Source organism: Capra hircus, chromosome 5 (genome assembly GCF_001704415.2).
Source record: "Capra hircus breed San Clemente chromosome 5, ASM170441v1, whole genome shotgun sequence".
Classification (NCBI taxonomy): domain Eukaryota; kingdom Metazoa; phylum Chordata; class Mammalia; order Artiodactyla; family Bovidae; genus Capra; species Capra hircus.
In genome coordinates this window covers 16,029,616-16,057,080 of record NC_030812.1, presented here as the reverse complement: position 1 = coordinate 16,057,080, position 27,465 = coordinate 16,029,616, and positions in this window count along the sequence as shown.

Genomic DNA, 27,465 nt, shown 5'->3' with positions numbered 1-27,465 from the left:
ATGAAGGAGTGGATTGATTCAGAAAATAAGAGAATCATTCTCAAAACTGCAAATGAGCCCTTGTTGTCTAATGAAAAAAGTACATTTTTCATTTTTAAGAACCTTGGGCTCCAAAACTCCTATTGAATTTTTTTTCCTGAAGAATCTTTATTTTTAGTTTAGAATATGAATACCACACAGTAATCAAAGGATGCTTTTAATAAGTATTTTTAAGCATATTTTTTAAAATTAAACTTTAACTTCTGTTAACGGAAAATCATATTCTAATTTTTTGTTCCATCTCACTCAAAGTAGACAGAATGCCTTCAATTTCCATGTATCAATATGTATATGAATATATTCAAGTCATTAGGTCAGTATGTGCCCAATATGCTACTGGAGATCAGTGGAGAAATAACTCCAGAAAGAATGAAGAGATGGAGCCAAAGCAAAATCAACACCCAGTTGTGGATGTGACTGGTGATAGAAGCAAGTTCTGATGCAGTAAAGAGCAGTATTGCATGGGAACCTGAATGTTAGGTCCATGAATCAGGGCAAATTGGAAGTGATCGAACAGGAGATGGCAAGAGTGAACATCGGCATTTTAGGAATCAGCAAACTAAAAAGGCCTGGTATAGGTAAATTTAATTCAGATGAACATTATATCTACTACTGTGGGCAAGAATCCCTTAGGAGAAGTGGAGTAGCCATCATAGTCAACAAAAGATTCCAAAATGCAGTACTTGGATGCAATCTCAAAGATGACATAATGATCTCTATTCATTTCCAAGGCAAACCATTCAATATCACAGTAATCCAAGTCTATGCCCCAACCAGTAACGCTGAAGAAGCTGAAGTTAAATGGTTCTATGAAGACCTACAAGACCTTTTAGAACTAACACCCCAAAAAGATGTCCTTTTCATTATAGGGGATGGAATGCAAAAGTAGGAAGTCAAGAACACCTGGAGAAACAGGCAAACTGGGACTTAGAGTAAGAATGAAGCGGGGGAAAGGCTAATAGAGTTTTGCCAAGAGAAAGCGTTGGTCATAGCAAACACCTTCTTCGAACAACACAAAAGAACACTCTACACATGGACATCACCAGATGGCCAACAGTGAAATCAGATTGATCATATTCTTTGCAGCCAAAGATGGAGAAGCTCTATACAGTCAGCAAAAACAAGACTGGGAGCTGACTGTGGCTCAGACCATGAACTCCTTATTGCCAAATTTAGACTTAAATTAAAGAAAGTAGGGAAAACCACTAGACCATTCAGCTATGTCTTAACCAAATCCCTTAGGATTATATGGTAGAAGTGAGAAATAAATTTACAGGACTAGATCTGATGGACAGAGTGCCTGATGAACTATGGATGGAGGTTCATGACACTGTACAGGAGACAGAGATCAAGACCATCCCCAAGAAAAAGAAATGTAAAAAAGCAAAATGGCTGTCTAAGGGAGTCTTATAAATAGCTGTGGAAAGAAGAGAAGCAAAAAGCAAAGTCAAAAAGGAAAGATACTGATTTGAATGCAGAGTTGCAAAGAATAGCAAGGAGAGAAAAGAAAGCCTTCCTTGGTGATCAGTGCAAAGAAATAGAGGAAAACAATAGAATGGGAAAGACCAGAGATCTCTTCATGAAAATTAGAGATAGCAAGGGAACATATCATGCAAAGATGGGCTTGATAAAGGACAGAAATGGTAGGGGCCTAACAGAAACAGAAGATATTAAGAAGAAGTGGCAAGAATACACAGAAGAATTATACAAAAAAGATCTTCACGACCCAGATAATCGCAGTGGTGTGATAACTCACCTAGAGCCAGACATCCTGGAATGTGAAGTCAAGTGAGACTTAGGAAGCATCACTATGAACAAAGCTAGTGGAGGTGATGGAATTCCAGTTGAGCTATTTCAAATCCTAAAAGATGATGTTGTGAACATGCTGCACTCAATATGCCAGCAAATTTGGAAAACTCATCTGTGGCCACAGGACTGGAAAAGGTCAGTTTTCATTCCAATCCCAAAGAAACACAATGCCAAAGAATGCTCAAAGTACCGCACAATTGCACTCATCTCACAGACTAGCAAAGTAATAATCAAAATTCTCCAAGCTAGGCTTCAGCAATAGATGAACCTTGGACTTCCAGATGTGCAAGTTGGTTTTAGAAAAGGCAGAGGAACAATATATCAAATCTCCAAGTTCTGCTGGATCATCAAAAAAGCAAGAGAGTTCCAGAAAAATATCTATTTCTGCTTTATTAACTATGCCAAAGCCTTTGTCTATGTGGATCACAATAAACTATGGAAAATTCTGAAAGAGATGGGCATACCAGACCACCTGACCTGCCTGTTGAGAAACCTATATGCAGGTCAGGAAGCAACAGTTAGAACTGGACATGGAACAACAGACTGAATCTAAATAGGGAAAGGACTACATCAAGGCTGTATATTGTCACCCTGCTTATTTAACTTGTATGCAGACAGAATACATCATGAGAAATGCTTGGCTAGATGAAGCACAAGCTGGAATCAAGATAGCTGGGAGAAATATCTGTAGCCTCAGATAAGCAGATGACACCACCCTTATGCCAGAAAGTGAAGAAGAACTAAAGAGCCTCTTGATGAAAGTGAAAGAGGAGAGTGAAAAAGTTGGCTTAAAGCTCAACATTCAAAAAGCTAAGTTCATAACATCTGGTCCCATCACTTCATGGCAAATAGGTTGGGAAAGAGTTGATACAGTGGCTGACTTTTGTTTTTTGGGGTTGGGGGCCCCAAAATCACTCCAAATGGTAACTGCAGCCATGAAATTAAAAGACTTTTACTCCTTGGCAAGGAAGTTATGACCGACATAGAAAGCATATTAAAAAGCAGAGACATTGCTTTGTCTTTAAATGTCCGTCTCCTCAAGGCTGTGGTTTTTCCAGTAGTCATGTATGGTTGTGAGAGTTGAACTATAAAGCTGAACACTGAAGAATTGATGCTTTTGAACTGTGGTGTTGGAGAAGACTCTTGAGAGTTCCTTGTCCATCCCAAAGGAGATCAGTCCTGGGTGTTCATTGGAAGGACTGATGCTGAAGCTGAAACTACAGTTCTTTGGCCACCTGATGCAAACAGCTGACTCATTTGAAAATACCCTGATGCTGGGAAAGATTGTAGACAGGAGGAGAAGGGGACGACAGAGGATGAGATTGTTGGATGGCACCACTGACTCAATGGAGATAAGTTTTAGTATACTCCAGGAGTTTCTGATGGACAGGCAGGCCTGGCATACTGTGGTCCATGGGGTCCCAAAGAGTCGGTCGTGACTGAGCGGCTGAATTGACTGATATACATGAATGAAACATTAGTATTTGACCATATTTTCTCCTTTCAAATTCCTAAACAAGTATCATTAGCAAGATACACATCACAAATGTACATTCTCTAGCTAAAACATATATATATATATATACATGCATATACATATAAGCCAAAATTGTAAATTCTGTGACATAACCAAACTATGGATTTCATACGTTACTGTAAATTTACCAGACCTCTTTATTGTTCTCTGCAACCATCTCAACTAGATCAGTAAAAAACTATAGTCTCTAAGAACCTGAGAAAATGGATTTTGAAAATCTGATCCATTCTAAATAAGAAAATACTCTGAAAATCCTATATTTACAAACAATGCATTTCTTCCTAAATCCTGTCTTGAAAATAAGTTTAGAATTCTTTTGAACGTAGATATGCATCAAGAAGGTAGAAAATGGAAATTATTGTTATCATACTTATGTAAACTCAAATCCTTTGACTATTCCATCATTTCTTATGAGATTATACTTATCCTGAATTTATTTGAAATTTAAAAATATACATCACTTGGTCATGTTGAATACTGTAGAAAATGTTATAACTCTGACTATCTGCTAAGAATAAAGTACTGAACTGACAGAAGCATTTGGATTCTCTTTTCAAAGGATTTTCACTGGAATGTGATAACATTTATAAATTTTCTCACTCTGGCATATTTGCAGATTGCAATTTTCATAAAGCTGATTAAAATTGTATATAAAATCAGAATAGTTTTGCTCTAATACTTATAAGTGAGAGTAGAAATATCTTAATCAAATCTGGTAATGACTTAACAATTCTTCTGGAGTGTAAATACAACTTTACATTTATTAATTTTGTTCCCTAAAGAGCAGGTGTGTGTGTGTGTGTGTGTGCGTGTGTGTGTGTGTGTGTCGTGAGAAACTTAAAATACAAATAATAAAAATCATTTCACTTACTAAGGGCGCCCTGAACTGGCTGGAGATTATTCATGACAGATAATGAATATTCTGTATCACTCCAGTTATCTGCTAATCATTTCTTTTACCATCTAAATCAGATTTGGTAATAGTTGTTATTGCTCAAAATACTTAAAGTATAGAAAAAAAAAATAAGGTTAACATGGTATGTGACCTTTGAGAAGATAAATCAATGTGAATTTCTTTAGAATTTGTCTATAATACTTCTTTTACTGTCCAAAGATTTCTGCTATTGCTGGTGGTCCAATAGTGTGAAAATCATGACAGTTGCTTTACCACAGGTGGTTTTGCCCATTTGTATTTTAGCATGCCTGTTAAAGACTTGTTGTTCAGCTACTCAGTCTTGTCCGGCTCTTTGTGACCCTGTGAACTGCAGCACGCCAGGCTTCCCTGTCTTTCGCCATCTCCTGGAGTTTGCTCAAACTCATGTCCATTGAGTCAGTGATGCCATCCAACCATCTCATCCTCTGACGCCTGCTTCTCTTCCTGCCCTCAGCCTTTCCCAGCATCAGGGTCTTTTAAAATAAGTCCACTCTTCACATCAGGTGGCCAAAGTATTGGAGCTTCAGCTTCAGCATTCAGTCATCTCAATGAATATTCAGGGCTGATTTCCTTTAGGAAATCTGACTGGTTTGATCTCTTTGCTGTCCGAGGGACTCTCAAGAGTCTTCTCTACCACCACAGTTTGAAGGCATCATCTTCAGCACTCAACCTTTTTTATTGTCCAGCTCTCACATTCATACATGACTAATGGAAAGATCATAACTCTGACTATACAGACATTTATCAGCAAAGTAATGTCTCTGCTTTTTAATACTCTCTAGGTTTGTCATTGCTTTTCTTCCAAGAAGCAAGCATCTTTTAATTTCATGGCTGCAGTCATCATCTGCAGTGATTTTGGAGCCCAAGAAAATAAAGTCTGTCACTGTTTCCATTATTTCCACATCTATTTGCCACGAAGATATGGAACCGGATGTCATGATCTTCATTTTTTGAATGTTGAGTTTTAAGTCAGCTTTTCCACTCGACTCAACTTCATCAAGAGGCTCTTTAGTTCCTCTTCATTTTCTGCTATAAGGGTGGTGTCTTCTGCATTTCTTAGGTTATTGATATTTCTTCCAGCAATCTTGATTCTAGCCTGTGCTTCATCCAGTCTAACATTTTGCATAATGTACTCTGAATATCAGTTAAATAAGCAGGGCAACAGTATACAGCCTTGACATACTCCTTTGCTAATTTTGAACCAGTCTGTTGTTCCATGTCCTGTTCTAACTATTGCTTCTTGACCTGCATACAGGTTTTCTAAGAGGAAGGTAAGGTGGCCTGGTATTCCCATCTCTTTAAGAATTTTCCACAGTTTGTTGTGATCCACAGAGTCAAAAGCTTTGGCATAGTCAATGAAGCATAAGTAGATGTATTTTCTAAAATTATTTAGTTTTTTCTATGATCCAGTGGATGTTGGCAATTTGATCTCTGGTTCCACTGCCTTTTGTCAATCCAGCTTGAACATCTGAAAATTCTCAATTCACATTCTGTTGAAGCCTAACTTGACGGATTTTGAGCATTACTTTTCTAGCATGTGAAATGAGTGCAAATGTGTGTTAATTTAAACATTTTTGGCATCGCCCTTCTTTATGACTAAAATGAAAACACCTTTTCCAGTCCTGTGGCCATGGCTGAGTTTACAAATTTTCCTGGCATATTAAGTGCAGCACTTTCACAGCATCATCCTTTAGGATTTGAAATAGCTCAGCTGGAATTCCATCACCTCCACTAATTTTGTTCCTGGTGAAGCTTCCTAAGGCCCACTTGACTTCACAGTCCTGAATGTCTGGTTCTAGGTGAGTAATCAAACTACTGTGGCTCTCCAGGTTATTAAGATCTTTTTCTGTACAGTTCTGTGTATTCTTGCCACCTCTTCTTAATATCTTCTGCTTCTCTGAGGCTCATACTGTTTCTGTCCTTGATTGTGCCTATCTTTGCATGAAATGTTTCCTTCGTATCTCTAATGTTTTTAAAGAAATATCTATTCCTTCCCATTCTATTTTTTCTTCTATTTCTTTGCACTGTTCACATAAAACAAACAAACAAACAAAAAAAACACTTTCTTATTTCTCCTTGCTATTCTCTGTAACTCTGCGCTCAGAAGGTATATCTTTCCTTTTCTCCTTTGCCTTTCACTTCTCTCTCTTCTCAGCTAATTGTAAGGCCTCCTCAGAAACCATTTTGCCTTTTTGCATTTCTTTCTCTTGGGGATGGTCTTGATCACTGCCTCCTGTACAATGTCATGAACCTCCTCCATAGTTCTTCAGGCACTCTGTCTGTCAGATCTAATCCCTTGAATCTATTTATCACTTCTACTGTATAATTGTAAGCTATTTGATTTAGATCATAACTGAATGGTCTAGTGGTTTTCACTACTTGCTTCAATTTAAGTCTGAATTTTGCAACAAGGAGTTCATAATCTAAGCCACAGTCAGCTCCCAGTCTTGTTTTCACACCGTAGAGTTTTGCCAACTTTAGCTACAAAGAATACAATCCATCTGATTTTGCTATTGACCATCTGGTGATGTCTATGTCTAGACTTGTCTTGTGTGTTTGAAAGAGGGTGTTTGCTATAACCAGCACGTTCTCTTGGTAAAACTCTGTCATACTTTGCTTTTGTCCCTCTTCATTTTGTACTGCTGACCAAACTTGCCTGTTACTCCAGGTATCTCTTGACTTCCTACTTTTGCCTTCAAATCTCCTATGATAACAAGGACATATTTGTTGGCATTAGTTCTAGAAGGTCTTTGTATGTCTTCATAGAGCCAGTCAACTTCAACTTCTTTGGCTTCAAATTAGTGGTTGGAGCATAGGCTTGGATTACTGTGATATTGAATGGTTTCCTTGGAAAGGAACCAAGATCATTCTGTTGTTTTTGAATTTGCACCCAACTATTGCATTTCAGACTCTTTTTTTGACTGTGAGGGCTACTCCATTTCTTCTAAGGGACTCTTGCCCATAGTAATAGATATAATGGTTATCTGAATTACATTTGCCCATTCTTGTCCTCTTGAGAGATTTCCATAAAAGCAGTACCCAAAATATCAGTTCTCCCCTTTCCTAACTGCTGCTTTTCTGTTGAAATAGAATGTTTAGAGCAACACTGAGCCATATATTATAGAAAACATTTTATGTTTATTATTTAAAGAAATATATATGACTGGAACAATTTTTTTTAAAACTGCATATTTTTTATAATATATAGACTCTGCCTCACACAATTATGCCTTCTTAGATAAATATTTTCAAATTAATGAATAACAATTTATTATTATATATATCATATGTAATATATATAGTGTTGTATAGACTCTGTATTTGGAGAAGGAAATTCAACCCACTGCCATATTCTTGCCTGAAAAATTCCATGGACAGAGCAGCCTGGCAGGCTACAGTCCACGTGGTCCTAAGAGTTGGACACGACTTAGCGACTAAACCATCACCACCATATACTATATATTAATACATATATAGTCCATTTAATAATAATTACTAGATTAAAATAACATATATATTTCATTATATATATATTATATATGTGAAATTACACAGTCCAAATAGTCTAGTTATGATTATGATAAGACATCAGTTTTGTTTTGTTTTTTTTTTTTTACTTTAATTTACTTTACAATACTGTATTGGTTTTGCCATACATCAACATGAATCTGCCACGGGTGTACATGAGTTCCCAATCCTGAATCCCCCTCCCACCTCCCTCCCTATACCATCTCTCTGGGTCATCCCCGTGCACCAGCCCCAAGCATCCTGTATCCTGCATCGAACCTAGACTGACGATTTATTTCTTACATGATATTATACATGTTTCAATGCCATTCTCCCAAGTCATCCCACCCTCTCCCTCTCCCACAGAGTCCAAAAGTCTGTTCTATACATCTGTGTCTCTTTTGCTATCTCACATTCAGGGTTATTGTTACCATCTTTCTAAATTCCATATATATGTTTTAGTATACTATATTGGTGTTTTTCTTTCTGGCTTACTTCACTCTGTATAATCGGCTCCAGTTTCATCCACCTCATTAGAACTGATTCAAATGTATTCTTTTTAATGGCTGAGTAATACTCCATTGTGTATATGTACCACAGCTTTCTTATCCATTCATCTGCTGATGGACATCTAGGTTGCTTCCATGTCCTGGCTATTATAAATAATACTGTGATGAACATTGGGGTACACGTGTCTCTTTCAATTCTGGTTTCCTTGGTGTGTATGCCCAGCAGTGGGAATGCTGGGTCATATGGCAGTTCTATTTCCAGTTTTTTAAGGAATCTCCACACTGTTCTCCATAGTGGCTGTACTAGTTTGCATTCCCACCAACAGTGTAAGAGGGTTCCCTTTTCTCCACACCCTCTCCAGCATTTATTGCTTGTAGACTTTTGGATGGCAGCCTGGTGTGAAATGGTACCTCATCAGTTTTATCAATTGATTGCTTATATATTTAGAAATTGAGGTAACATTGATTTATAGCATTATATATTTTTTATAAGTTTGCATTCCCACTTTTGTATACCCTATAATGTGCTCACCACCAAAAGTTTATTTTCCATTCATCACCATACAGTTGTTTCCCTTTAGTCACTTTGTCCTCTCTGCACCCTCATCCTGGCCCCTCACCCTCTGGTAACCACTATTCTCTTCTCTTTGTGTTTGTTTTTGCTTTTTTCAGCTTTTTCACTTATTTTGCTTTAGTTTGTTAGCTAATCAGTTGTTTTATATTCTACATGTGAATGAAATCATATGGTACCTTGTCTTTCTCTACCTGACTCATTTCATTTAGCATAATACACTCAAGCTCTATCCTCGTTGTTTCAAATGGCAAGATTTCAAGACATCAATGTTATAAATAAAAATTATTCTCTGTGCAGCTTAAATGTGGGTCCATTTTGAAGGAATATATAAATTCTTTTTTATCATTATGTTTCCAGTACACCAAACAATTATTTTTCTGTGATTTTCTGTATCCAAATTCCATTTAGCAATGATTTATAGAATACATATTATGTCCTGAGGATTATGCCAAGTACTAACAAACCTTTGAGTTAGTGAATTTTATTCCCATTTTTCAGTCGAAGAAGCTGAGTTTTAACAAGTTTAACAATAGTTACACAGCAAGTATGATTACTAGAATTTGAAAACAAGCATTCTGACTTTGAGTTTAATTTTTAAGTTATTCTATTCCTGTTATATGATTTATTATTTTTCAAAATGCATAGTAACATATATGCAATTAAAAGCTTAATTTCTAACTTTTCTTATTTTTATTGTTCTTTTAGGAGGTTTGATCAGTTAATATGTGTGTTTGAGGACATGACTTTATGTTGTATTTTAACTATTGACTAGTTAGAAATGAAAGAACCCACATTTTATTTAATTTCTGCAGTACAAGGAAAGAAACAGCCACATTAATGAAGTAGTTCATATCTCAGTAAAGTGCAAAGATAAGGTGCAAAATATGCAGAATTTTGAATTCAACATTAATCTGACCATATCCCCATATGCCTCTATGGGAGACCTTTCTGTTTACTATTAAACAATGGGCCTTCAGGTAAGAAAAATAAATCTGAATAGCTACAGTATGAATCTTCTTCAGTAAAATGGAGAGTTTTTGTCAGTGAAGCAGTTCATAAAAGCAGTTTAACCTCCTCAGACATGAATGTGTATTTATAATTTAGATACTTAATTACTTCTAGTCAAGAGGGAGGCTTAAACATTTCTGTCCCTGACTTTCTGTTTGCTAAAGAAAGAGATCTCATTATTATAGTCTATCCTGGGGAGACCCTGAGAGAAGATCAGAAGGGAGTATGATATTGTATAGCAGCACAGGGGAAAAAAAAGCTATAGCACAATCTTGTTTTTCATTTTATCCATTGATAGAAATTTCTGGTTTTTGTTGAACAGTAGATCATTTTATATGAATTCTCCATAGTCTGAAACAGATTTTGTGAACTATCATGCTTCAGTATATTTGGTATGAAAAGGCCCATTGTCACATCTGAAATGTCCAGTATTTCCTCCCACTTGTAATTGTGTGTTAAAGGTAGACTTTATTCATTAAACCAGAAAGGAATGAGTATGCCTCTATCTTAGAAAAACAAATTTAGAGTATATTAATGTAAAGTCCAATAATAAATGATGTAGTGAACAGAATTGCTAACCTTTTAAAAATAATACTGTTAAGGACTATTCTGTTATTTTAATTAATCCTCTTAACACTGCTTTACACAGTTTCTCAATGCTCCTGAAGCCAGTCAATGGAAGATTCTTGGACTTCTTATTCCAAATTTTGTCTTTTTTAATGACAAGTTCAATATTTTTTCTTAGTTGTAACATTGTTGTCTCCATATCTCTCTGGAAGTGTCATCTTTGGAAAGTAAGTACCAGAAATATATGGCATGCATGAGCAAAGAATATGTGTCACAAATCCCGAGAGTTTTTGGTTTCCTCTCTTTTTTTCAGATTCTTTATAAATATGTTGTAGCAGGTTTTCTTCCTTGGAAAAAGTGAAAGTGAAAGTTAGTCGTGCAGGCGTGTCTGACTCTTTGCAACCCCATGGACTCTTGCCTGCCAGGTCCTCTCTCCATGGGATTTCTCAGGCAAGAGTACTGGAGTGGGTTGACATTTCCTTCTCCAGGGGATCTTCCCAACCCAGGGATGGAACCCAGGTCTCCTGCATTGCAGGCAGATTCTTTACAAACTCAGCTACTAGGGAAGCCCCTCTTTCATAGAAAAACTAAGTATAAAAAGTGAGCATTGCTTAGGAACCTACATTTGTCATTTTACACTAGGAATCTTTCTATAAAAACACATTTGAAGCAGTACTTCTTTTGTAAGATGCATAGCATTTTATTGTATGAATATCCCAGTGTATGAATCTAATCCACTAGTGGGGGAAGTCTGTCTGAAGGTGGAGTTTTAAATCTTAGGGAGTTTGATTTTCTGACCCAAGGTTACACAGCCACAGCCTTTCGCTTTATCTGGAAAAGAAGCATTTTCTATGACATCGACAGTAAATTAAGTCTCCAGCTCTCAAGTCCCGACCTTTTGCCTCTTTTCTGAAAACAAGTTAAGGTACAGTCTATATTCAGATTACAGTATTGATTTACCCACAGTTTGCCATTGCCTCTTACATCAGTATCATCTCAGAATTTTTTGAGGCTTTCATTACTGCTTAAAGGAAAGCCTATTAATATCTACCTTCTTCTCCTCTCCCTCTTTTTCTCCCGGTTATAGCTACTTATCTACTATCCAGTAGTACAATTTGTTTCATTTGAAAAATCTTCTTCCAATTATTACTTTTTTCTCCATTTTTAACTGAGACCTTAATTATTTTTTGACTGAAAGCTTACCTTTGTGGATCCCTTAAGCAATGGTTATTTTATAAGACTATATAAAAATTACTTTCTAATAGAGAACTTAAAGCTTCAAAAATCTTAATCTGTACAAAAATTATTTGTTACAAGGTCATGTCCTCCAGAATATATCATATTAAAGTGACTAGGTAGTAGTATGTTTAGAACTTGTAACCAGGAAGAAAAATCTTTTTTAAAGTTAGATTTTAGCTATGGAATAAAACATGAAAATAATTTACATATTGGTGGATGAAAAAGTTGCAACTTCATTTTTCTTATATGGGGTTTCATTAATGAATACAGAATATTAATTGAGTTTAATACCATACTTAGCTGATGATGAGACTTTCACAACTTTTGGTATCTGAGAAGCAATGGTGTACCCAGATATAAGGCAAAAAAGTCCTCTGACTACTCATGAACACAGTTGCTAAAGATCTTACGCTTCCTTAGGCACTTGCCTTAAGCCAATTTACTGAGAATCCTATGTAAACAACCTTAAGTCTTTTCCTGAACCTGATGATTCGGTCTTCTAGAAAGCCAGAATACTGGCAGCAATAGCTCAGGAATGCCTAATACTGCTGAAGGCATACACACAGAAAGAAAAGATAGCGTAGAAGCAAAAGCTTTTGAGGTCATCACCTTATCGCAGCCCGTTGTATCACTGAGGTTTCCTTGGTGGCTCAGATGGTAAAGAATCTGCCTGCAATGTGGGAGACCTGGGTTCGGTCCTTGGGTTGAGAAGATCCCTTGGAGGAGGGCATGACAACCTACTCCAGTATTCTTCCCCGGATAGTCCCCATGGACGGAGGGGCCAGGTGTGCTGCAGTCCATGGGGTCATACGACTGAGTGACTAAGCATAGCATAAGCATATTGTATCATTAGTTTTATTAATGGAATTTTTTTAAATTACAGAATTAGTTTTACCAGGAAGCAAAGTCTGTTATATGAAAATTTCTGCAACATGCAGTTAAAATACAAAAAAAAAAAAAACTCTTGTTACTTAAACATTATACTCCAAATGCTTGCATTGTAGAATACTATATTAAAAATTGGCTAATATTATAGTCATTAGAAATATCATAATTAAATTAGGTATCTGGAAAAAGCACTGCTATGATTCATAGCATTTTCATAAATAGTTGATAAATTACAGTGCTTGTGAATAATAGTTAATAAAAGGCAGTATCCTGTTTGCTCACCAAAATTCACTGTCTCCCCAACTCAGCTTCTGTCTCCTACATTATGTTAAGGGCTCACTCATCGGCACTGAGGCTTCCATTCTGTGCCTGTCATAATTCCCTCCAAAATTTTCTCACATCACTTGTTCATCTTCAGGTCAAGACTTTTTCAAATACTATATTCTGTACAGTGTATATTCTAATTTTACCCCTTGATTTTCCTTTTTTTCCTTTCTTATTTGAATATATTTAATTACTATTTTAAGTAATTATTGGCTTTTTAGCTGTAGACCTTTGTATTTTTTTCAGTTTCCTCTAGGAATTACAATATGCATATGTAAATTATCACAGTTTATCCAGAGTTAACACAGTACTACCTCAATTAAACTTAGAAGACTTATAAACATATAGGTCACATTGCCCTCCCTTATCAATCTAGGTTTCCATGATCATATGTATGATGTGTGCATACATAGAAAATTCTACCCTATTTTTCTCTTCACTTTATATATATATATATTTTAAAGAACCTCATAGCAGAAAAATAGTTATTTTTATCCATATGTTTACCATTTCTATTGGTCGTTCTTCATTCATGGAGATTTAGATATCCCTCTGGTCTAGAAAATATGATCTAAATTTTCCTTTTGCCTGAGGAATTCCCTTTAACATTTCTTTTGGATTGGGTTTTCTGGAAATAAATACTTCACGTTTTTCTTTGAGATTATCCTTATTTTTTCTTTATTTTCTGAAATTTTTTTTGTTGAATATAGAACAGAAATGGTTCTTTTCTTTCAGAGGTTTAAAAATGCTCTTCCATTAATTTCTGGCTGTCTTTAGTGTCTGAAGAGAAATCCATGGCATTTTAATAACTTTTCCCTGTCCCAAGAATTTAAGAATAATACAAATTAAGTATTTGTACATATTTGTTTATATTTGTATTTATGAGTGTGTGAATATATATACACACATATGCACATGCATATGTAGGGAGAGAAAGAAAGATAAGTGAACTAAATGTATGCTATTATTTTGATAAGAATATATGGATTTAAATGACAGGAAATTATTTTTTAATATATCATTATTCCAATAATAACTATAATAATGCATATATCATAAAAGAACAGCTATAAAATTGCAAACATTCATAACATGGTGTAAATTATGATTATGACAATTGAATTAGGTCTAAATGGTCTGTGTATTTTCTGCATTGATCCCCAAAATATTTAAAGTTGATAGAGATACGTATCAGTTTAAAATAGGTACAGTTCATAAAATGAAAAGCAATTAAATCACATGAAAAAAATTTCTCTCACACTTATAAAAATTTGATCATGGTTCATAGATTCTCATTTAGTGGGGGTGAAGGATAAGCTAGCTTACTTTATCCTCACCATGAAATTCCTTCCTCCTCAAGTTCGGCTGTCACCCAAGATGAAGTCCTGTTGTCATATCTGAACTTCAGAGAAGTAAAAAGAAAAAGACGACCAAAAGAGTTCAGTTCCCAATTGAGTCAGTGGTATTTAAGTACCTCTCCTGGGAGACACCTACTGGTCATCTCTAGATGTAAAGACTGGAAATTATGGTCCTTTAGTTAGTTGTGGAGAAGGCAATGACACCCCACTCCAGTACTCTTGCCTGGCAAATCCCAGGGACGGGGGAGCCTGGTGGGCTGCCGTCTATGGGGGTCACACAGAGTCGGACACGACTGAAGCGACTTAGCAGCAGCAGCACCACCACCAGCAGCAGTTAGTCTTGTACCTTTTAGGAGGAACTTATTTGGAGTTTGAAAGTGAAAGTGCAAGTCACTCAGTCTTGTCTGACTCTTTGCGACCCCATGGACTGTAGCCTACCAGGCTTCTTTGTCCATGGGATTTTCCAGGCAAGAATACTGGGGTGGGCAACCATTCCCTTCTCCAGGAGATCTTTCTAATTCAGGGATCGAACCCAGGTTTCTGCACTGCAGGCAGATTCTTTACCATCTGAGCCACTGGGAAATTATGATCCTTTAGGTAGGCTTGTTGCTTTTTGGAGGAACTTAGTTTGAGTTTAATTAGTAAGAAAGCAGGACTGATGGAGATAGGGCCAGTAAGTTGTAGTTATTTTTAATCTGCTTTAATTTCAATAATTGAGATATGTTTAGTGTTAGAAAAAAGCATTGAGAGATTATCCATGTGCTCTAGAATTTCACATCCTATAGGGATAGTAGTTCTAAACATAGTTGCAAAGTCCTATAAAACGATAAATCTGGTATTAGGAAGGACTCCAAAGAGTAAGGAAACCAGATGCTCCTTGTTTAGATCAGGGAATAGAATTCCACAAAGATTTTGGATTGGCTAATCTCTCAAGGTCAGAGTGAGAAAACAGAATACCATCTCTTTATTTAAGTTTGATTTTATGTCCAGAACACTGTACTTAATTGAAAAATCACTGCATTTTCTAAGAATGTACATGTGCTTTCTGAGGTAGGTGATAATTTAAATAGTGTTGTTCTTAAACTGTTGTTCAGAAGTTTTATCTGGTGTGCTTTTCCTTTATAAAATTTTGTTAAATGATAAAGAGACATTGAAAGTCAACTAATTGATCTGAATGCCAGTTGTAAGTAGGGAATTACTTTAAAAGTAAGAAGAGGTGAGGCATGTTTGCATATGGCTACATATATTGAGTATTTTATCACTAATGAAAGTCATCTTTGGAACCTTTAAAGTGTTAGTCTGTCAGTTATGTCTGACGCTTTGTGACCCCATGGACTGTAGCCTGCCAGGCTTCTCTATCCATGGAATTCTCCAGGCCAGAATACTGAGTTAGTAGCCATTTTCTTCTCCAGGGGATCTTCCTAACCCAGGATCAAACCTGGGTGTCTGGCATTGCAGGCAGATTGTTTACCATCTGAACCATCAGGGAAGCAAAGGACTATGAAAAGAGGGAAGTACTATAAGTTAGCACAAGTTTTAAGTAGTATTTTATGTTTTATGTAGTTTTTATACATGAGCAACTAAAAGAAAAAATAGACACTAAAAATTTAAACATTATTTAACTTTTAAGATTTATGTTTAGGTCTGAATAGCAGAAAAGCACAAGACAAGATCGTGGATATGAGTTGGCGTTACCCTGATGTGGGTTAAAAGTTGAGGTATGCCTTCACTAGATATCAACTTTACATTGGAAGAAAAACTAGACACTCTCTTTCCAAAGTTCCTATAGGACGATTTGGTCTTTATGCAAACATACATTTTCGTGTTGAGAATTATTTTAGTAATTTACTCTTGTGCAACAATTAATCTCAAAGATTAGTGGCTTAAAAAAGCATTTTTTTGTCTCACAGTTTCTATGGGTCAGGAATCCAGGTGCTGCTCAAGTGGGTTCCCATAATGCTGCAGTCACATCAAGGCTCAACACAGAAAAATAGTTTCTTACCTCATTTGCATGACCATTGGCAGGATTTCAGTTCCTTGCTGACTGTTCCAAGACTCTAGTTGCTAACTGTTGGTCAGAGGACTCCTTCAGTTTCTTCCCAAGGGTACCTCTCCACAGAGGATCGCATAACATGGAAGCTTAATACATCAGGGAAAGTAAGGGAGAGAAGAGAGAGGGCCAACAAGATATAGAACACTAGCAAAACAGAAGGCATAATCTTCTGTAACTTAAAAACAGAAGTGACAGTCCACCACATTGACATTTTCTATCCATGAAAACAAGTCTCTAAGTCCAGCCTACAGTTAAGGTGAGGGATTATACAAGGATGTAAGTGTCAGAAAGCAGGTATCACTGGACACCATCTTAGAAACTGCCTACCATAAGATTAACTGATATTATATACTTTAAATGAATAGTACTATGACTCAAATACACCAGGTGTTTAGTATTTCAATAAATACATTGTTGGCAGATCCAGTGTGTCTGAGGTACGTGAGACATGTCAGACAACAAATTAAACAAATCCTCTGACTATGAGAGAGAGAAAGGAAAGAGACAATAAATAATTAAAATGAATAATTAGTTTTATACAAGAAGAGGGTATTTGTTGTGGAAAGAAGATGGAGAGCGTCTGGAATACAGATGGGAAGTTGGGGGTGAATTATTGTATTAAGAACACTATTTATTGAAAGCATGACATTGTAGCAAATACTTGACAGGGTGAAGTAGGTAATGAAATAGGTATATGGGGAAAAGGCACACCAGACAGAGAAAAAGCTAGAGTAAAGCACTAAGATGGGAATGTGACTAGAGTATCTGTGAAACAGCAAGGAAGCCAGTGTGACTAGAACTTAGGACAGGGAAGATTTGTGGAAGAAGATATTGGGAAAATAGCAAGGGATATGATTATATAAGGCATTATAGATAAGGTATTCCAAGGACTTGGATTTTTAAATGAAGGGAGAAGCAATCATAGTATGTTGAACAGAGGAAATTAACATGATACACTTTACATTTTTGAAAGACATCACAGGCTCCTGAATTTATGTGTGTGTGTTTATACATAATTTTATATATATGTAAAATAGATACTTACATGAGAATGGGGACAGTTGGAGTGGAGAGATAAGTTATGAGGCTATGGAAGAAATCTAGGAAGATGTGATGCCTGTGCACAATGCTAGAAAAGAAAATTCAATGATTGTATTCTAGAAAAGCACTTAAAATAGAGTTCCCTGGTGGCTCAGATGGAAAAGAATCTCCCTGCAATGCAGGAGACCCAGGTTCAATGCTTGGGTCAAAAAGATCCCCTGAAAGAGGGTATGGCAACCCATTCCAGTATTCTTGCTTGGAGGAGTCCATGGACAGAGGAGCCTGGCAGGCTACAGTGCATGGGGTCACAAAGAGCCGTACAGGACTGAGCAACTGACACCCTCACTTTCAGGATAGGAGTGTAGGATTAAGAGATAGAGACTACTCTGTATAAAATAGATAAGCAAAGGATATATTGTATACCATAGGGAAATATGCCATTATTTTGTAATAACTTTAAGCTGAGTATAACCTATAAAATATTCGATCATTATTTGTACACATGAAACTAACATAATATTGTAAATCAACTATACATCAATTTAAAAAAAAATAGAGGTAAGAAGGTTCCATGATAGACTACACAGTCAGTGTGGAGGAAAAGGAGACAAAGACAGTCCCAGTGTTTTTGGCTACACATTTCTTGAAAAGTAAAACTACAAGGACAGGATCATCATCAGCTGCCATGAGGAAGGCTGTACATGTAGCATGTTTTCTTTTAGGGTGGAAGGATTCAGTATTCTGGTGTTGAATATGTTTAGTCAAAATGCCAAGTAGAGAATAAGGTATATGAATTTTGAGTTAAGGAAATACTTTATGGCTGTGCAAATATATTTGAGACATGCCACTGTATAGATAGAAAATAGAAATGAATGTAGCTAGTGAATAGAACTAGGTATGCAGAACTATTGGTCATTTAATAATGTGGAGAAACACAATAGCTTAAATTAAAGCTATTCTGAATTCTTAAATTATTGCTATTCTGATTAAATAGCAAACAAACCTATGTTTTATTTAACTTAATTTGAGCTTTGCAAATCTTCCATGCATTTAGTTTTGGCTCAAGAGCTAGGGTACATTTAGATTTCCCTGAATGAAGGGAGACCATTTCCTTTTTTCTCTAATATTACAGGGAAGTCTGAAAACATTATTTAAATTGATAGTGGAAAGGATAAACATATCTATACTGAATAGAAAGCTGTTTTCAGTTATTGTTTATTCATTTAACTATCTAAAAATATATTTATTGTTACAAAATATATATTTAATTATAAACATGTTATAAAATAAAATTAAAGCATATAAAAATATAATCCTGAATTAAGTATTTTTGAATAGAGTTACACATGTATTATATACACATGCATGAAATAATAATTTAAATTATGGACTTGGAACGTTATTACAAAGGTCCAAACATAACATTGATTATAAAATACAGAACTTATTTTACAGTGTGAAAATATATATTGCAAAATATTTCCAAAGGCTCATGTGTTCCTACTTGATTGTACTCTGCTGTACTGCCATCCTCAACATGGAACTTCCTTCTCGCAGTCTAAAAGAGCTACTCTGACTCTCACAACATGGATACACTAAGTCTTTGGGGAAGGGAAATAAAAAATATTGATGTCTTACAATTTGGTAAATTCACATAAACTTCTGCAGATTAGTGAAAACCGCACAACTTTGAATTTTATAGAAATAAATGGAAATAATATTAGCTTTCAAATACTTAGCATCACGTAGAAATGAAAGTATGTTTTCAGTAGAAAGAGTCCAAGTCCTTGATACAGAAAACCCAGAGCTGATCCTTCACTCCCTGTTACTAGCTACTTAACTTGTGCTAATTATCTTACTGTCATGAACCTCAGTTTGCTCACTTGCAGTAAAAGGTAAACAGTAATTCCACTGCTTATAACAAAGAGTTGCTAAATGACCCAACAAAATATTGTGGACATTGAATCATTTTCTATAGTACAATATGTGTATAAATAAAATATATTATTCACATATGAATATTAACCTGACCCATATCAATGTCGTAGATTTGTTTGTGAAGACTGAAATGGTGTTTGTACTGAATGAATAATTAATTTTTATTTTTTCAATAAAAGGGGGGCAGTAATGTTCTTTATATGAACATTATTGTTTAGTAGCTCAGTCGTGTCTGACTCTTTGCAATACCATGGACTGTAGTCCACCAGGTTCCTCTGTCCATGGAATTCTCCAGGCAAAAATACTGGAGTGGGTTGCCATTTCCTTCTCCAGGGGATCTTCCCAAACCTGCGATCAAACTCAAGTCTCTATCATTGGTAGGTGGATTCTTTAACACGGAGCCACCAGGGAAAGCCCAATATGAATGTTAATTCCGTATTAAGAACTTTACAGGATACATTCTCTATGTGGAGAAATTAATTGAGTAAACAAATAAGTACTTATTTTGAAAAAAAAAAAAAAACAGAATATATTTGGATAGATAGGCTTATTTTGCTTCTACAAATTTTGAAGGGTAATATCTTGAGGGCTTATGTTCCTAAACATTTTCTCTAAGAACATCTGCAGAAATTTGAATGTACAATCATCAAAGTAAAATTTTAGTGCAAATGAATTAGGTGTAGATTGAGTATAGATGGTTATTTGAAAGGCTGATGTTACAATCTAGATATAAGCAGGTGCACATATTTGAATGATCATGACTTCCATATTCACTGTTTTTAATATAAAATCACTTTAAGAAGTACAGATGTAGTTTTCTGTATTCCCACTGCTTGTGTGTTCTTACTTAAATACTGCAGATGATTCGGTAGTGTTTAAGTAAACAGTTTGCTGTAACTTTAGAGAATTTCGTTAGATTAGCAGAAGACTGAGCACCAGCCCTGTGTGATATTCTATGGGGTTAAATTACTGCATATTCTCCAAATGACCTAATAAACTTTGCTCAAACTCATCAATGAGGTGTCACGGAAAAAATAATGCAAAACTACCTCCCAGTTCCACCATCTTGTAGTATGGCAACACCTGTGAATAAACTAGATGATGAACCAAGCTTAAAAAGTGCCCAGGAGAGAAGGTTGGCTAAATTAAAAACTCTTTAGCTCTGTGGTTCTCATTTCTTAAGCAACAAAAATATTTCTGAAATAGCATAAAGAACTGGATATAGTTAGTAAGTTACAAGAAAGAATAGGATATACTGATTTAAACAAAGTATTTTACTATGTATTTTATACACTATATTTTGCATTTATTTCTACCTATCAATGTTGGCAAACCACCGTCCCAATACATACAGATACAGGAGAAAATTAGCCAAATAAGATAGCATTTTACTTAATCTAAGAGAGAGAGTATACAATGTTTTTCTTTTTTGCTATATCCATTAAGCACATAATTATTATGTTTGCATTCTTGCTACACATGGTGAATATTAAGCAAAGAATTAAAACAAAGTAAGATGAGCATTCTTAGAGAAAAACTTTCAATATGAAGGTGTTTCAGGTGAATCTAGCCTAATTTATATCAGGAAGATATACCTGAAAAAGTCAAGTACTGGTGGATAAATGGGAGCTTGCAAAGACTAAGTCCCAAAAGGATAAAAGGGATGGGCTGTCCCTGGCAAGAACAATAACACATAGAAAAGCCTAGACGCAAAGGAAATTCCAGAAGTATTCCAGGAACTATAGAAAACTGAATAAAACTTAAAGTGAAAGTGTTACTAGGTCAGTCGTGTCCAGCTCTTTGCAACAGCATGGACTGTAGCCCACCAGGCTCCTCTGTCCATGAAATTCTCCAGGCAAGATTCCTGGAGGAATCGCCATGCCTTTCTCCATGGGATCATCCCAGCCCAAGGATTGAAGCTGGGTCTCCCTCATTGCAGGCAGATTCTTTACCATCTGAGCCCCCAGAAAAACCCCAAATAAAACATAAGCCTAGTTCAAAACTGTTGAAAAGATATGACAGAAATCTTCTTCTCCAGGCAAGTTAAATGCAAGATAAGATCCCAAGAAAGATACTAATACAGATTTCCATTACATGAAGTTTTTATTTTTCAAATTTCTCAGTGTTTTATTTTTTAACTTATTTTTTTACATATTTTGATGAAAGTGAAAGTGAAGTCGCTCAGTCCTGTCCGACTCTTTGTGACCCCATGGACTGTAGCCTATCAGGCTCCTCCGTCCATGGGATTTTCCAGGCAAGAGTGCTGGAGTGGATTGCCGTTTCTACATAGTAAACGCATGGCCATTAATTTCTTCTCAGTCGTCACTGTCTACAAAATAGGGCAAAATATCTCCTAGGCTCCTGACCTTATAGAGTTGGCTCAATGGCCAACTATCAGAGTTGCAAGTCTAGATCCTGGAAGGTCTGAAAATGCCACAGCTCCATTCACTACATACAGAGGTGCTCCAGATGCTCTCTTTGTGTCAGTGTTTTCTATCATCTGTCTCCATCCTCTCCACCAGATCATGAGCTCATCATAAAGGCAGGGACCCTGTCTTATTCATCTTTATAAGCAATTCGTTTCTAAGCACAGTGCCTAAAAATAACAGGTGCTCAGTAAATATTTATTGAATAAATGGCTACATTTTTTTTAAGTTTGAAAACTCTTAGGAGTAAATCCTAACAGTGTATTTCCTCTTGTAGAACAACTATTCCTGAACACACATTATGTGTAATGTATTCCAGAAAGTCACAAGCCCATTTTATAGTGAACTAAACTTCTGTTATATTAAGGAATGCATGCAATACCAGTTATTTTAATGCTCATATTATTTTAAACTGAGCCTTTCACCATCTGTTCCAACTCTTAAGCCGTGGATACAAAAGAACACATTTCCCTATTACATTTGTAAAATGTAAATATAAATGATTTAAATACATTTATATACCCATGAAGTAATGCTGCATGCAGCTGGCATGGGGCTCCCTTATGTTGCAAAAAGAAATAATAAAGGAGAAAGCCTGCTGAAACAGAGAGTTTTACGCTCTATGACTTTTTGTTATGGCACTGGAAGGTCAAGTCTTTACTACAGAAAAATATTGATTTTTCTCAGTAATGAATTTCATTTGCAAACTATAATTTCTCTTTTGTTCATTTTGTTGACCTGTTCTTGAATGGATTTCAATTTCTCTAAAGAAGTCACAAAATTCTATGAAGTCCAAATTAATGAACATTTGGGTCCCTAATAGAATTCTGAGTGCACTTTGTGAGCTTTCATTGATTTTGCTTTGGATTCTTTGCAATGAGGCATAAAGTCCTACCAAAAGAATTGTTTACTGAGCCTAATTAAAGTATAGTCATCCATATAATCTTCAGCAAGACGACACTTTAAAATTTAACAAACATGCCTTTTTTAACCTACCTGCATTGGGAAGTTACTGCAAAAATAATCAAAAAGAAACATAAAATATATGCTCTAGTGCTGCTTGTTACATCAATATCCATTCCCCATAATAAACACTCGAAAGGGTTTGAGACCTATAATTTTCTAGAGAGCTACATCCAAATAAAGGATATGAGGCATAACAAATATGTATATTTTATATTCTAAGCGATATAGGAAATGAGAATTGACCAAAAAATATGCCAGAACTTTGCAACTCTTTTGCACTGTGTTAAAATAACATGTTTATCCTCACCCTCTGAAAAGAATGAGACATAATTCTCATTAGAGTGTGGTTAGTAATGTGTGCTATTTCAGCCATCACCTTGTCTACTGCTGTCATTTAGTGATAATATTTTAAAAAATGGCACGGACAAAAAATTAACAGCTTAATATCCTTAAATTAGACTGGTGGCTCCCAAAACCTTTATTCACAAAGTACGTTGCTCAGGGAAAGAAAAACCTAACAGAGTATATTTTACTACTTACGTCTGAGTTATCTTCAGCTATAGACAATCCATAATGTGCTATTTTCTATTATTAAAGATAAACCTTACACATACAAACACATATAGACACACACACTCACTATCCTGCAATGTAGCAAAAATATTATAAGACCACAGAAAGCAGTTCAAAAAAGGGGTCATAAAAATTCTACCAGAAAAAACTATTAAGTATCAGGTTTAAAAATGTTATTTGTAAAGCATTGTCTTCTATTTTCGTTTTAAACATGACAATTTAACTACCTATACATTGGTGGTGTACTTCTTCATTTTCTATATTCCATAATGAAACCCCAAAAAGTGTTGATCTAATGAATTAAGGCAGCATAGATTTAATATAGGACAGTTTGCCTCTTTCTCCTGTTATCACTCCAGCCCAAGAGGTTGAAGTGTTTAGAAAACAGGTATATTTCATACAAATTCAGCTGCTTTATCACTCACAATGTTTCTAGAATTGAAGAACTAGAATTACAAGTCTTCAGAGTACAATGTCAGTATCTAACTAAATAAAGATGTCTAAAAATCATAAAATATGAGGAATAAACATTTTAAAATAGGAAGCTTCTGAAGAGTAGGTTCTTTATATAATTGTTGGTGTTACATAGTGTTTATTCAGTAAATTACTAATCTCTCTAAGCCTCCATTTCCTTAGTATCCTGGGGTGAGAGTTGAGGAAGGGAGGACAAGCAAATGGGGTTTAAGGAAAAGAAAGTGAAGTCGCTCAGTCGTATCTGACTCTTTGTGACCCCATGGACTATAGCCTACTAGGATTCTCCATCCATGGGATTTTCCAGGCAACGTACTGGAGTGGGTTGCCATTTCCTTCTCCAGGGGATCTTCCCAACCCAGGGACTGAACGAACCCTGGGATCGATCTCCGTCATTGTAGGCAGACACATTACTGTCTGAGCCACCAGGGAAGTCCAAAGGAGTTTATTTCTGTGGATAAAGTTGTAGATGCTTCTCCTTAACTCAAGTTAGATTTACTTAGACCCAGGAACCATGTGAGTCTTTATATATTGATGTAGGCTCTGCTGCTCAGGTGTTTTCAGGCTGACATGAAGGTATCAAGGTGCAGTTCTCATCTAGGGGCTTGAGATTTTCTTCAAACATAACTAGTTGTTTGCAGATTTCATTTCCTTGTGATGTGTGAGTGAGGTCCTCATTTCCATTCTAGCTGTTGGCCAGAGTCTGTTTTTAGCTCCTAGAAATCACCTGCAGTTCCTTTGAAGTGAAATCGCTCAGTCGTGTCCGACTCTTTGAAACCCCATGGACATTAGCCTACCAGGCTCTGCTGTCCATGGGATTTTCCAGGCAAGATTATTGGAGTGGGCTACCATTTCCTTCTCCAGGGGATCTTCCCAACCCAGGGATGGAAACCGGGTCTCCTGCATGGCAGACAGATGCTTTACTGTCTGAGCCACCAGGGAAGCCCAATGGGGCAGTTTGCTTTTGGGTGAATTTACAACATAGCAATTTGCTTTCTCCAAATAATCAGGGGAGAGTTTTGTGAGGGTTCACTTTCTTTTAAGGTATCATCTGAACACCCACCCAGGATAATCTCCATTTTGGTTAATTCAAAGTGAACTGATTTGTAACCTAATCACTGCTGTGATGTTCCTGTCATAGTCATACTTAAGGGAAGGGAATCTCACATCAGGTACAGAATACTTAAGGGCCACTTAAGAAATCTATCGCCTTAATGATAGCGTAGAGCTATCTTTATTAATATTTGGCTTTAAATTCTATCTCATTCTTCTAAAAGTTCCAGTTGTGTATTTATTTAAATGTATTATTAGCATATTCTATTAGCATACTAATTTTATGATATAGATATGTTTTGATATAGATTTATGTTTATATGATTTATAGTTATTAATTATAGATATATGTATATGTTGGGATACGTTTTCAAAATATCTTACTATTTTTCTACTTCTCTAAGAATTTAGTGTGGTGATGAGGTTGTGGTGATATATGAAAATATTTTTTTTAGAAAACCAAAACGTCATTTGAAGTGGAATCTGAAAGCTTGCCTCACTCTTTTCATGACCATCTCTAAGACTAAAGCCAAAGTTAAATAGCCTGGCTTTATTGTTCATACATTCCAAAAGTATTCTACACATTATTAAAAATATTTCTTAAATAACTTCCATAAAAAGAGAAGAAGCATTTGCCTGCAGGAATCAGTGTTATAAGATAATTGCAGTTTTCCCATTTTTACATTTTTCTTACTCTGAAAGAGCTCACTGCTACTCATTACGCATATATAGATCATACCTGTTTATGGCTTTTCCACAGTCTCAAGTGTGGCCTTCCTGAGTCATGAAGAGTAGACTGAATGTACATGAAACAATCTCACATACTGATACGCACATATTGTGCACCCAGTGAGTAACTGTTTTCTTCCTTCCTGTTCCATGCCTGTAAGTGGGCATTTATGACAGCCCTCATGTATATAAATATTAAATGCAAATAAGACATAACAACAACAAGGCTGAGATAGATTCATGATGATACTGTACTGAGAACTGGGAAACGGGGAATCTGGCATTGCTGAGAAAGAGGCTGGTTGCATTTCTAAGAGATTTTAGGGAAGGAATGGCAAGGGTTATGCGGACACTCAGGCAATTAAGGCAGTAAAGACTAAGAATCTGGATGGGGATGTAGAATAAAATAAACACAAAAAATGAGGCATGTTTTAGTTTCACAATCTCTAATGATTGTAAGTATTTTTAAACATATTCTACAATGCATCTAAGGTAGCTGCTAAAATAGGTAGCAAATAGCATATTACTGTCCTATAAGGGTGATATTCTAAATTCAGAGCTTTATAAGTTATTTTCTGTGCTTGCTGTTAGTAATATTTTTTCTATTAATTTTGTTCTTTGCTTTATATTGGTGATGAAAAATCTAATACAAGATTTTCTGACTTTAAAATTCTAGCTCTTTAAAATTACTGTTTAAAAAATATTTTTATAGTATTATGGCAGTAGATATTCACTTGGGTTATTGCATACTGTATCTGTCATTTTCTTGATTATTTTTATTGTATTTTTTGTATTTTGACCAAGTTCTGCTAAAACAGAACCTTGATTTTCCTAGAGATATCATCATTCTTTAGCAAATGGGAATCGGAGTAATTGCTAACAGAATCATCATCAGCCATAGCCCCTACAGTCTAAGATCTCTGACAAGAATTCTCTGGCTGAATAAATCAACATGCTATTTTCTTTTCCTTTAAAGCTAGGATGACATTTCAACTAAACTATACTGAAAATAACTTTCCAAATCAAGCGATCTCCCACATATATGTATTCTTTTTATCACGACCTGAAAGCAGATTGATAGTCATAAATCAGATGGCTTTTCTGCCAGGTTTTGGTATGGCTTAGCTGAAATAAATGTACTCAAAAGTAAAATTGACCACTTCATAGAGACAAGCAGAAAAGTCTATTATTTTAAAATGATCATTTTAATCCTGGGTTTTATGCATTTTTCAAATAGGTCAGTAGGATTGAGTATTAATTTGCATTTCTCTTCCACTAATTATCTTATGTGCTTTGAGAAAGTAAGTAATGGAAGTTAAATAATGAAAACAGGTATGCTAAAATTGGGCAAGAAAGTGTTATAGTGCTCTAAGTAGTATGCCAGTTATGAAATTGTCTTATTTTCTTGAGATAAAATGATGATCTATTAGATTTAATAATTCAAGGGAATTTTTAAAAAATTGAATCTCTTCTAAAATTATAATCCTGTCTTAGTTTTCTATTATATATATTTAGTATATTCTATAATTAACGACTGTCATAGTCACTTACGTTCATTGAAATAGGGGTTTCCCAATACATTAATACTATATATACCTGAGGTTCCAGTGCAATCAGTTTGCAGTAGGATCCAGGAAGCCAGGAATCTGAATTTTGAAAATGCTCTCCAGCTGTTTCTTATGAAGGTAGTTGAATGCCTATCAGTAGACTGATAGTGGAACCACTATTTTACCAGACCATGGTAAAAGTTCTAACAGACATTTCTGATAGGGCATAAGATAAAGAGCTAAGACACTACAGGATTCTTACAAGATTTTACATCATGTAATTTTCAGATGTTCATTTTCTGCTTGATCTACTTAACTTCCCTCCAGGGTCATACTAGTATCCTCTACCTGTGCAGGTGAATTTGCCTGCCCCCC